The sequence below is a fragment of the Neoarius graeffei genome, chromosome 25 (assembly GCF_027579695.1).
Source record: "Neoarius graeffei isolate fNeoGra1 chromosome 25, fNeoGra1.pri, whole genome shotgun sequence".
In the NCBI taxonomy this organism is placed as follows: domain Eukaryota; kingdom Metazoa; phylum Chordata; class Actinopteri; order Siluriformes; family Ariidae; genus Neoarius; species Neoarius graeffei.
Genome location: NC_083593.1, coordinates 41228649 through 41241051, shown reverse-complemented (window position 1 = coordinate 41241051; position 12403 = coordinate 41228649). Strand labels below are relative to the sequence as shown.

General features: G+C 40.9%; 1 protein-coding gene across 2 annotated transcripts in view; it reads left to right on the top strand.

The window, feature by feature from the left end:
• LOC132872969 (tyrosine-protein kinase SYK-like) overlaps window positions 1-12403 on the top strand; it is an 85358-nt gene that overhangs the window by 42339 nt on the left and 30616 nt on the right. Inside the window, exon 1 of one of the 2 annotated variants that reach the window (XR_009651513.1) lies at window positions 4317-4401. The exons of the other annotated variant lie outside the window; for it this stretch is intronic. The gene's annotated coding sequence lies outside the window, so the exon portion shown is untranslated. Of the gene's footprint in view, window positions 1-4316; window positions 4402-12403 lie in introns of those variants that run through there. 2 annotated transcript variants of the gene reach the window in all.

Sequence of the window (12403 nt, the reverse complement as noted above, 5' to 3'; positions counted from 1 at the left end):
AACGTTTAGTTGCAGTTATTGCTGCACAATGGGGTTACACCAGATACTGAAAGCAAAGGTTCACATACTTTTGCCACTCACAGATATGTAATATTGGATCATTTTCCTCAATAACTAAATGACTAAGTATAATATTTTTTGTCTCATTTGTTTAATTGGGTTCCCTTTATTTACTTTTAGGACTTGTGTGAAAATCTGATGATGTTTTAGGTCATATTTATGCAGAAATACAAAAAATTCTAAAGGGTTCACAAACTTTCAAGCACCACTGTACCAGTAAAAAGTCCTCAAAAACTAATGAAAAAAATGTTATTGGTGTGGACTATTAAATTCATATCATTTTACAACCCCGATTCCAAAAAAGTTGGGACAAAGTACAAATTGTAAATAAAAACGGAATGCAATGATGTGGAAGTTTCAAAATTCCATATTTTATTCAGAATAGAACATAGATGACATATCAAATGTTTAAACTGAAAAAATGTATCATTTAAAGAGAAAAATTAGGTGATTTTAAATTTCATGACAACAACACATCTCAAAAAAGTTGGGACAAGGCCATGTTTACCACTGTGAGACATCCCCTTTTCTCTTTACAACAGTCTGTAAACGTCTGGGGACTGAGGAGACAAGTTGCTCAAGTTTAGGGATAGGAATGTTAACCCATTCTTGTCTAATGTAGGATTCTAGTTGTTCAACTGTCTTAGGTCTTTTTTGTCGTATCTTCCGTTTTATGATGCGCCAAATGTTTTCTATGGGTGAAAGATCTGGACTGCAGGCTGGCCAGTTCAGTACCTGGACCCTTCTTCTACACAGCCATGATGCTGTAATTGATGCAGTATGTGGTTTGGCATTGTCATGTTGGAAAATTCAAGGTCTTCCCTGAAAGAGACGTCGTCTGGATGGGAGCATATGTTGCTCTAGAACCTGGATATACCTTTCAGCATTGATGGTGTCTTTCCAGATGTGTAAGCTGCCCATGCCACACGCACTAATGCAACCCCATACCATCAGAGATGCAGGCTTCTGAACTGAGTGCTGATAACAACTTGGGTTGTCCTTCTCCTCTTTAGTCCGAATGACACGGCGTCCCTGATTTCCATAAAGAACTTCAAATTTTGATTCGTCTGACCACAGAACAGTTTTCCACTTTGCCACAGTCCATTTTAAATGAGCCTTGGCCCAGAGAAAATGTCTGCACTTCTGGATCATGTTTAGATACGGCTTCTTCTTTGAACTATAGAGTTTTAGCTGGCAACGGCGGATGGCACGGTGAATTGCGTTCACAGATAATGTTCTCTGGAAATATTCCTGAGTCCATTTTCTGATTTTCAATACAGAAGCATACCTGTATGTGATGCAGTGCCGTCTAAGGGCCCGAAGATCACGGGCACCCAGTATGGTTTTCCGGCCTTGACCCTTATGCACGGAGATTCTTCCAGATTCTCTGAATCTTTTGATGATATTATGCACTGTAGATGATGATATGTTCAAACTCTTTGCAATTTTACACTGTCAAACTCCTTTCTGATATTGCTCCACAATTTGTCGGCACAGAATTAGGGGGATTGGTGATCCTCTTCCCATCTTTACTTCTGAGAGCCGCTGCCACTCCAAGATGCTCTTTTTATACCCAGTCATGTTAATGACCTATTGCCAGTTGACCTAATGAGTTGCAATTTGGTCCTCCAGTTGTTCCTTTTTTGTACCTTTAACTTTTCCAGCCTCTTATTGCCCCTGTCCCAACTTTTTTGAGATGTGTTGCTGTCATGAAATTTCAAATGAGCCAATATTTGGCATGAAATTTCAAAATGTCTCACTTTCGACATTTGATATGTTGTCTATGTTCTATTGTGAATACAATATCAGTTTTTGAGATTTGTAAATTATTGCATTCCGTTTTTATTTACAATTTGTACTTTGTCCCAACTTTTTTGGAATCGGGGTTGTAGATATTGATGTTCATTTTCTTTCAGCCCTGCATTATGCTGCTATCCGAGATATATTTATGAAGATATTACGTTCCTTTCAGTGGTGGTTTCTACTGTGATTTTTTTTAAGTCAATGAATTTTAGAAATGATGGCTATTAATTTGGAAAATATTTTCTGAGAAGGCCGGCGAGGGCCTTTCTGTGCGGAGTTTGCATGTTCTCCCTGTGTCCGCTTGGGTTTTCTCCGGGTGCTCCGGTTTCCCCCACAGTCCAAAGACATGCAGGTTAGGTTAACTGGTGACTCTAAATTGAGCGTAGGTGTGAATGTGAGTGTGAATGGTTGTCTGTGTCTATGTGTCAGCCCTGTGATGACCTGGTGACTTGTCCAGGGTGTACCCCGCCTTTCGCCTGTAGTCAGCTGGGATAGGCTCCAGCTTGCCTGCGACCCTGTAGAACAGGATAAAGCGGCTAGAGATAATGAGATGAGATTTTCTGAGAAGATTTTCTAAACCTTGTTATTGTTGTTATTGCATTGATAAATATCTGATAGGATCGTAATACTGTATGTAGTGAATTTATTTAATCTAGAATGTTAATTAAAAATTGGAATATGTTGTTGATGAATTCAGAGATCCTGTTTTTGAAATGTGATGGATTGGTGCAATGAATAAATATGCTATAAATGATTTTTTAAAAATGTTTAATTGAGGATGATACTAAAGGCCTAAACTCATTACGATGCGTGTCCCAAATTATCAAGCATGTTATTAAAATGGTTTCAGTCAAACTTGACAGAAGGTTAAGTCATGCCTGTTTAGAATAAGATAGAAGCATTATCCATCTCATATCATATATTCAATACCTTGTAGATGTGAAATGGATCATGTGTTAGAGTATTTTCTTTTTTAATGGCCAAAACGATAAGACAAAGTGGACATTATAACCTGCCCCAAAAATATTTACCATATATATACGTTAGCCATCAAAGCATATAACAAGTTTTTTCAGTGTATGATCTAGCGAGTTACTATGATCCATATACACTCATCCACAACTTTATTAGGTACACCCATCCACCTGCTGTTTTATGCAGATATCTAATCAGCCGATCCCTTGACAGCAGCACAATGCATCAAAACATCCAGATACAAATCAAGAACTTCAGTTTATGTTCACTTCAAACATCAGAATGGGAAAAATTATTGTGATCTCTGTGACTTTCATTGTGGCATGGGTGTTGGTTTGAGCCAGATGGACTGGTTTGAGTATTTCAGAAACTGTTGATCTTCTGGGGTTTTCACACACAACAGTCTCTAGAGTTTACACAGAATGGTGCGAAGAACAACAACAACAAAAATAAAACATAGATTGAGTGACGGTTCTGTGGGTGGAAGAACCTTGTTGATAAGAGAGGTCAGAGGAAAATGGCCAGATTGGTTCGAGCGGGGGCGGCACGGTGGTGTAGTGGTTAGCGCTGTCGCCTCACAGCAAGAAGGTCCGGGTTCGAGCCCCGTGGCCGGCGAGGGCCTTTCTGTGCGGAGTTTGCATGTTCTCCCCGTGTCCGCGTGGGTTTCCTCCGGGTGCTCCGGTTTCCCCCACAGTCCAAAGACATGCAGGTTAGGTTAACTGGTGACTCTAAATTGACCGTAGGTGTGAATGTGAGTGTGAATGGTTGTCTGTGTCTATGTGTCAGCCCTGTGATGACCTGGCGACTTGTCCAGGGTGTACCCCGCCTTTCGCCCGTAGTCAGCTGGGATAGGCTCCAGCTTGCCCGCGACCCTGTAGAAGGATAAAGCGGCTAGAGATGATGAGATGAGATGGTTCGAGCGGCTAGGAAGGATATAGTAACTCATAGCAACTCTTTACAACTGTAGTGAACAGAAAAGCATCTCAGCATGCAACAGCAGAAGACCACATTGGGTTCCACTCCTGCCCACCAAGAACAGGAATCTTAGAATCAAGAACAAGTTGTTATTAAAGTGGCCAGTGAGTGTATTTGCTAATATATAAAAAGCTATATATAATATACAGAATATGTTTATAACTACTGCACAGACCTGGTGACTTGTCCAGGGTGTACCCCGCCTCTTGCCCGTAGTCAGCTGGGATAGGCTCCAGCTTGCCTGCGACCCTGTAGAACAGGATAAGCAGCTACAGATAATGGATGGATGTTTATACCTACTGTAAGCAGATTCTTTAAAACAAATATACAAAAATAAATTTTACTATCTTAAATAGTATTTGGGTGATTGACCTTAATATAACGAATGAAATATCAAATCAATAACAAATCAAATGGTACCACGAAACAGAAAGAAGTGTTCAAAAGAATGATCAGTATATTAAATGCTAATCCATTTTCACATTGTTTTACTCACTAGCTGTTTGGTGAGAGTTAATCCAGATATCAACCTTCAGCGAACAAATTATATTGTTTTGGTCCACAGAAGAGAGCCATCAGTCCACACAAGTAAGTACTGACTAATTCTAATCCAAATCAGTCACCAAAACTAATCACGTTAATTTTTGTCAGTATAACAGCATCACAAACAAGCAGAGCTTCACAGGGTTGATACTTTGTTCTTTAGTACAGTAATGAGCCTGATTCTTGTTTCATTAAATCCAGATTTTTAATTAGCTCACATTATTTCACCTACACATCTGTGTAGCATCATGGAAAACACTCACTTACTAAATTCATCAGTTCATATCCAGTCAGCAGGATCTGGGACAAAGGGCTGAGTAGCACTTAGATGCTAATAGACAGAAATATTATTTCAGTTTAATGTAATACCTGAATCTGTCCTGTTTTTTTCTTCCTTTTACTGACTTTTATTCCTACATCTGACTATTTTACATCATCTCATCTCATTATCTCTAGCCGCTTTATCCTGTTCTACAGGTTCGCAGGCAAGCTGGAGCCTATCCCAGCTGACTACGGGCGAAAGGCAGGGTACACCCTCGACAAGTCGCCAGGTCATCACAGGGCTGACACATAGACAACCATTCACACTCACGGTCAATTTAGAGTCACCAGTTAACCTAACCTGCATGTCTTTGGGGGAAACCGGAGCACCCGGAGGAAACCCACATGGACACGGGGAGAACATGCAAACTCCGCACAGAAAGGCTCTCGTCGGCCCCGGGGCTCGAACCCGGACCTTCTTGCTGTGAGGCGACAGCGCTAACCACTACACCATCATGCCGCCCCTATTTTACATCATGTCCTTTTGATTTTTTTCTTTTCTCTTTGTTGACTTACTAGTTGCTAAATGTAAATGTTTTATTGCTAGTTACTATTTTTAGAGTTTTGCTGCTAGGTGGATGTCATGCAATCTTTCCGTGTTAACAGAAGCAGCTCTGGGTGCTTAACAACTTGTCATTCATGTTTAGCCTGTGCAGAAAAAAAAAAATCTTGAAACAATGCAAACATGATCTGACAAGCTCAATGTGATTTTTATATAGAAGAAGAACTTTATTCATCACACATGCACTTGTGAAATTCCTCTTTGCATGTAACCCATCTGAAGCAGTTAACACACACATGAGCAATGAGCACACACATGTACCCAGAGCAGTGGGCAGCCATCCTAACAGTGCCCGGGGAGCAGTTGGGAGTTAGGTGCCTTGCTCAAGGGCACCTCAGTCCAAGGCCGCACCATGTTAACCGGACCGCATGTCTTTGAGTTGTGGAGGAAACTGGAGCACCCAGAGGAAACCCACACAGACGCGGGGAGAACGTGCAAACTCCACACAGAAAGGCCCCCGTTGGCTGCTGGGCTCGAACCCAGAACCTTTTTGCTGTGAGGTGACAGTCTACGACACTGTGCCACCCACATCTGATTGTTCTTACTACCAAGCTAGAGAATTTTCTACAGCAGGGTGTCATGCCAAAAAAAAAAAATTTTTGTTGTTGTTGTTTTAGTAGTAGTACAAAGACCACTGCATGACTGTAAAGCAAATGCCACCTTGGGAAATTTCCATAATCCAACATTTAACTCATTTTCCTAATGTCATATTCACACTAGAAAGTCGCTTGTTGCTTGTGGCTTTGTAACAACCAGTTAAAAGGTACTGAATGAGAAATATGCCTCTACAGTGTAAATGTAGGTATAAGAAATTGCCTGAAATTGAATTCGTAAATGAAATCAAGTGGCCATGAGTCCACCTGCTGGGCATTTGTGCCTTATGTACCTCCGATGGTGTCATTGTGCCGGGTGCAGGGTCATCAGCCAGGAGCCACCCTTCACTGATGTTTCACTCCTTTAAAGGAGAACTGAAGTCATTTTTAAACTTGCTTTATTTCTTAATTAACGTGTTATTCAATAACATTTTCGGTTTTAGTAACCTTATATCGTGACTCGTATTGGCAACTAATTGCAATTAAATATTATACTTATCGGCCGATTCAGTTTTTAGCCATGTTGAATTTACTTTGTTTGCTCCATGGCAGGTGTCGCTTATCTGCGCAATCTTCACGAGACTTGTGCAAGACTTCGAAACGTGAAGTGTCAGCCAGGTGTCAGTGCCACCATTTTGAAAACTGTTTTCCAAACAAAATATTGCACAAAAACGAGTTTAAATGACGATTACTGCCTACTTTTTTCAAACTTTCCTGATCGCTATCAAAACAAACAAAACTTCCGGCTTGATTACATCAGCATTTGAAAGAGGGCGCGCGCGTCTTTTGACAACATTGGCAGATGTTGGTCACTTTGATTTCCGCTGTACGTTTTACTTCCGTCCTATGATGTCTCACACAAGTCTCAATGAATCTCGTTTAGGGATTCCATTGCTTTGGCATATGGACTGATATATATTACATAGCATATTTCAAACACTCATAACTTGCTATAGCAGTGACAAAATAGCTGTCAAAATGCATTCCTATATTTAATAAAATGAGAGAAGTAGAATTTTGATAATAAAAAATTTGCCTTCAGTTCTCCTTTAACCCTGGAACATCTTGAGTTGGTGGATCAGTGGTGGAAACATCTCTCTACTGCTCCCTAGAGCCAGGTCTAAGATCCTTGCCTTCCCCACACGTTGTCCTCTCTTTGGAGCCAGAGGCAGAAGCAGGATGATTTGATCCAAAGATGCATCCCAGGATGCATTGGGACACATCATCAGTGTGGTTTAAAGAGCCATACAGACCAACCTAGTGACTAAGGCTGTGACATGCCCCACTGACACTCAGTGCCACTGGTTCCATATGGATTTGCCCCACCACTGATTCGAAGAGACATCCTAGGAGGCACTGGAACACATCATCACTGGCATTTCCTGAGGTCATCAGGACCTCATCAGGTCATTATGCCTTGGTCTTTCTTCAGAGCCAGAAGCTCCCTTGCAAGGTCTTTGAGAGTTTGGAGCCTGTGATCCCAACTTTAGAAAGCAGTGGGTTCCAGTGTAGCCCTGCCACCGACTTCCACTGGATATGTGAACATCCTCTACCCTGCTTGTGAGCACACAGCTGACAGCTCTGTGTAATTGAATTACTTCAAATTAAAGTTGTATTTAATGGCTTGAACTTCAGATTCAGATGTTCAAAATACTACATGCAAGGACTTCAATCGTCACCATTTCAGCCAAAGAGCCAATGATGTTGCCTTATGAAAATTAGATTATTCTAATTTATTATTCTAAATTAAAATAAAAAAGAAGTAATTGCAGGTAGGAAATAAAACAGTGAATGGAGAACTGAAGAAACAATAGACCACACACACACACACACACACACACACACACACACACACACACACACACACACACACAATGGTACTTGTCCGAGGAATCATTAGAGCCCGTTGTTTGGATTTGTCGCTTTACTGTATCATATCTAATTTGCATAGAATTCAGAAAATCTCAATTCAAATGTCACTTGTCACACATCACTGCTCAAGTGCATGCAGATAGAAAACGAATGATCACCTATTGCTTTGTCTGCTGCTCGTCTGATCATAGGGTAAGAAGTGTTTCTTTAAGACTGAAGTGTTAAACTGGATGAAGGGTTTTGTGTCGACAGAATTTCACCTGTAGACTCTAACACAATAATAATAACTAATTAATAATTAATAACTGTGATAATTCAGAGTTGCCGTCTTCTATGGTTTAGCTGTAGCATTCCTTTAGCATTTTTGATGCCTTGTTAAAGTGCATCAAAAATCTAAACCTCTTCTCCTTTTTAGCTAAAGGTCAACTCAAATGCAAATCAAATTCACCTGATACAAAAGCAAAGGACTGAATGGGAAAGCATGTGGGCTGTGAAAGACATGGTTACTTTCATTTTGTGATGACTTTATCTAGATGAACTTCAGCCTGTGAATTTGTGAACTTCTTTGTTGTGAGTCAGTAAAAAACAGTAGGGTGAGTATTCTGCATTGTTGCGTCACTAAACTGGCACAGGGCAAAATATGTTGTGCATTATCATTTATTATTAAACATACAGGACACTTTTTCCATGGAATAAAAACGTATGTATTCTATTCCCTTCTAACGGGTTTCAATCATTCATTTGGTTTGATAGTATGCAATATTGTTCGCATATCGCTTATCCTACCTGTATTATGTCACTCTACCCAGTGGAGAATGAGCATTGAATATGGTTTACAATATTGCATGGTTGTCAAGACAACATGACGTCACACATCGGAGATGTAAAACTTCTGGGTTAGCGAGCAACTGTGACAATTTGTAGTGTTGTAGTCGAGTCACTAAATCTCAAGTCCGAGTCCAGTCTCGAGTCTCCAGTGTTTAAGTCCGAGTCAAGTCCGAGTCATTAAAAAAAATTTGAGTCGCGTCCATTATTGATCCGAGTCGAGTCCGAGAATAAGACTCCAGCTGCACCATTTGATAGTGGCTGTTTTAGCGCCATTAACATTAGCTTGTTCCTGAACATGGTGTATGAACAGGTGAATGCACATTCTCTTTGTCAGGGAGTGTGAAGTATCCTGTCAGAGATGGTTGGGAGACGGATGTAAGTGCAGAAGGTGCATTTATTAATATAAGTGAAGACAGAAATAATCCAGAACAGCAGGTGAAATCGTAAAACAGTGAAACAGGCAATAGGTCAAGTGAGGCACAAACAGGCTATTGTAGACTCGGCAGAATCAAAGACGAGAAACAGGAAATCAGGGATCAGGAAACCAAACAAGGAAATAAGGCTCAGTAATGTGTCAGCAACGCAACTCAATACTTTGCGAAGTAAGTGTGTTTTCACAGTCTTTATATAGGTGCGCTTTAAATATATAGTCTTTATATTGTGCAGGTGCGAATTGCTTACGGCACACGCATGCGAGAATCCGCTTGGTGCGCGCGCTGTCCGGAGTGCGCCCGAGAGTCTATCTTATACATGTGCCAAGGCGCACAGGTGTGACACTCTTGCATGAAATTAGTACAAAAATGAATGTAGATATAAATATCTTATGCCAAATTATTATGGCATGTTACAAAACATAAAGAAAAAATCAGAGTCCTCGTCTCCAATTTACGAGTCCGAGTCAAAGTCCGAGTCATCAGTGCTCAAGTCCAAGTCAAGTAATGAGTCCTTAAAATTAGGGCATGAGTCGGACTCGAGTACTACAAGCCTGGCAATTTGTAAACAAACATGGCCGCCAGGGTGCTTCATTAAATATGGATGATTTTGAGAAAATTATGAAAGAGAAAGATGCGTTGAATACCCAAAAGGAATGTGTATGAATAATAATAATATTAATAATAATAATAATAATGTCTGGCTATTTTTCATGGTATATCAGATATATTCCATTCAGCTAGCATGATATTGAACTAGTCTTTGACTCGTTCAGTATCGTGCTAGCTGAATGGAATATATCTGATATACCATGAAAAAAAGCCAGCCAATATTATTTAAATATGTTTAATATATTTGTATCTTTGATACTTTGTTAAATTTTGATCATAGTTTATAAAATTGCATTAGTGGGCTTCTACAAAAGACCCAGTAGCGGAATCATTTTTATTTCCAGCTAATAGTGGTGTAAGTTTGTGTTCTTTCTTGTTATGAGACTTGCTATGAGAAACTAAGCCGGAAGCTAGTTTAGGAATTAGAAAGGCATTTCGTACATGACCCCATACAGCACACAGACACTCGCCAACATCAACACCTGCGTAGATGAGGTAACCTGTTTATACAAATCTTCAGCAAATTGCAACAGAAGATGTCACATTTGCCTGACATTTTTATGGAACTGATCATGTCTAGTCATGTACCTACAGCTTATAGTAATATGGATCTAACCAGACAAAAAAGCAAAAGGACTTCATTTGAATTCCAGACAAGTCTTATTTCTGATCGAACTAAAATGCACTTGGTTGTTAATATTCATCCAACAGCTTGGAGAGGAAACTCTGTTGAGGTTAGATATACTTGTATTGCTGCCATGCTTCCCAAAAAGTATCAGCCCACTTGAGGACCTGACCTCTGACCTACAGCAATATGTAAGCTGCTGACTGCTTCATCCAACTTCATTCAGCCTAAAGTATGTCTGTATTCAAGCAGCCTACACACAGGCAAAAAAAAAAAAACCTAGACACACAGATGCATGACAGACAGCCAACTTGACATTCCTCACCTTTTAATTCAGTTGACCTTCAGGTTGCAGAAAAACCTCCACTTTTTCTCTCTAACCCACTTCTCCTCCCTGATTTCCTTAATCTCTTTCCTGGAGAGTGAAGCCACAAATACCAACCCATTGCGTAAACAAACTTGTCTTGATTATGCTGTCCTCTCTCGTCCAGATCAGCTCTTTCAATATCCTCCGTTCTGGTTTTCATATACTCTTCATGGGCTATAGACTAAGCTCAGGAATTCTACTTCTGTTACTAAACCTATTTTTTCCTGGTCATGTCCCTTACACTGATCGTGTCCGTTATCCGCATCCTCAGTAATCATTCACCGAAAGCAAATTCTCCACCATTTTCAAGCAAGCATAAGAGATGCTAACAATCAGTACAATACTACAGACTAGTCTATCGCCTCTCATTTCTATTAAAAATGTTTTCTATCTTCACTCAAAGTATTTTCCTTACACAATGACATACTAGATCCTGACAAATATAGCCTCAAGTATAGCCCCTCCACAAAGACTGTCCTCCTGACTGTTGTGGGCACGCTGTCAAAGCTCTTAGTTTTATTTTTTAAATAAATAAATACTGCTGAATGTATCTGCAGCTTTCAGTAGCCACCAGATAATCCTGGTCACTTTGGTTTGTGTCATAACTCTCAGGATGATCTTACAGGGTATCATGAATTGGCAAGGAGTCCAAACTGCATCAGTCAACAAGGACAACAACAAAAAATATCAAAGATTCATTCTTGGTCCTTTGTATTGTGCAGTAATTTGTTGGGAACTGTCAGCCATGTTGGCAGCTTCTCTCATCATTGCGATGCTATAATACTCAGCTCCACACATCATTCACTTTTAAGGGCATTGCAGTTTCAGCATGCATCTCAGCTTACCTTATTTGCTTGCACCCATTTCAAATATGCTTGCATGCATGCAAGTATTTAGCATGAATGGGGGATCACCAGGGGTGGCACAGTGGTGTAGTGGTTAGCACTGTTGCCTCACAGCAAGCAGGTCCTGGGTTCGAGCCTAACGGCTGACAGCAGTGTGTCTCTATGTGTCAGCCCTGTGATAACCTGGCGACTTGTCCAGGATGTACCCTGCCTCTCACCCGTAGTCAGCTGGGATAGGCTCCAGCTTGCCTGCGACCCTGTAGAACAGGATAAGCGGCTACAGATAATGGATGGATGGGGGGATCACCACCTCTAACTCAATCCAACACCACGTTACCTTTTAACATGGGTTGTCAGTACACTCATCAAGAATTGTTACCTTGGGGTAACAATCAGTGACAGCCTTACTTGCCCAATACTTTACATTACGTTAATGGCATTTAGCAGATGCTCTTATCCAGAGCACTACAAACTGGCCTAGTGGTTAGCTTATCCACCTCTTGATCGGGAGATTGTGAGTTCTACTCGCGGTTGGGTCACACCAAAGACCATCATAAAAATGATCCCTACTGCCGTCTGGCAAGGCACGCTGCACTACAGATGCGAGTGGAGAGTCAAACTCTTACGGTTACCAAAGGACTAGCCCCCCCACTCTAACCATAGGTGTATGGGCAAGAGGCCGAGGACTACAGAAATGGAGATCGGCGTCGCCCGATGCGCCTTAATGGTCTGGTTAGTACTGGGACGAGAGACTGCCTGGGAAGACCAGGGCATGGTGTGGGAAGGACTTTACACTTAGACTTATCCAGAGCAATGTACAACATACCCAGAGCAGCCTGAGAAGCAGTTGGGGGTTAGGTGCCTTACTCAAGGGCACTTCAGCCAGGGAATTGAACCAGTGACATTTTGGTCCCAAAGTTGCTTCTCTAACCATTAGGCCATGGCTTCCCACTTTATTGCAATCTTCTTATCTTGCAGCTTTGCTCAATAT